An 871-nucleotide genomic window follows, 5' to 3' on the forward strand; every position below is an offset into this window, starting at 1 on the left:
TTGAACTGAGTGAATTGTTCCAGCTTTTCAATCTGCGCGAGCTCGATAAATCTATCATCAGTTGCTACGTTCTGTAAGTGATTTATTAATTTCTACCCCATCTCGTTCATATTGCCTGCACTATATATATGTCCTAACTATATTGTTGTGTCCGCTATTATACATGCAGAATGAAGATTAAGGAATGCAGAGTAAGGAACATCCATGATGTTGGGTTCATTGACCCACACATCGTTAATGGACATGTGTTGGAGCGTTACCCCGCCGACGTGGAGGCAGACCTGTGGCAGTTTCTTACAAAGCAGGAACTCAAAAGTGATATTCTATTTCCTTACCATTTTGAGTGAGTGTTTCTGTCTTGAGCACATTCTCTTTTGTTTACTCCATGCATGGTATGTGGCCGGCTAATCGATGGGTTATGCATGACGTACTGTGCATGTATCGTGTCCGCAGGTTCCACTGGATTCTGCTAGTAATTAAAGTTAACACCTCAGAATGTCTCGTCCACGACTCTGTGAATATGGATCCAAAGCTTTGGGGCGGCATGAGAAGAATGCTGCAGAAGTAATTATTTTCATTCATTTGCGCTCTATATCGATCGGCCTATTTCGTTCATTTCCTAATATCAAGTAACTAATTAATAACTCTCTTGTTCATTTAATTTTCTTTGCCTCGTAGGGTTTGGAGACGGTTCGTAGATACAAAGGTCGGTGAATTCAAAAAAGAGCTAGAATTCAAAATGTTAAAGGCTAAGAATGCTGGGGATATTCAGCCACCGGAGACCAATCTATGTGGATACTATGTCTGTGAGATGATCCGGAGATACACCTCTGAGCGGGTTCCGAGTGATACCAATGCTCAGAGGAATAAC

This window comes from Triticum dicoccoides, chromosome 1B, assembly GCF_002162155.2.
Source record: "Triticum dicoccoides isolate Atlit2015 ecotype Zavitan chromosome 1B, WEW_v2.0, whole genome shotgun sequence".
NCBI classification, from domain to species: Eukaryota; Viridiplantae; Streptophyta; class Magnoliopsida; order Poales; family Poaceae; genus Triticum; species Triticum dicoccoides.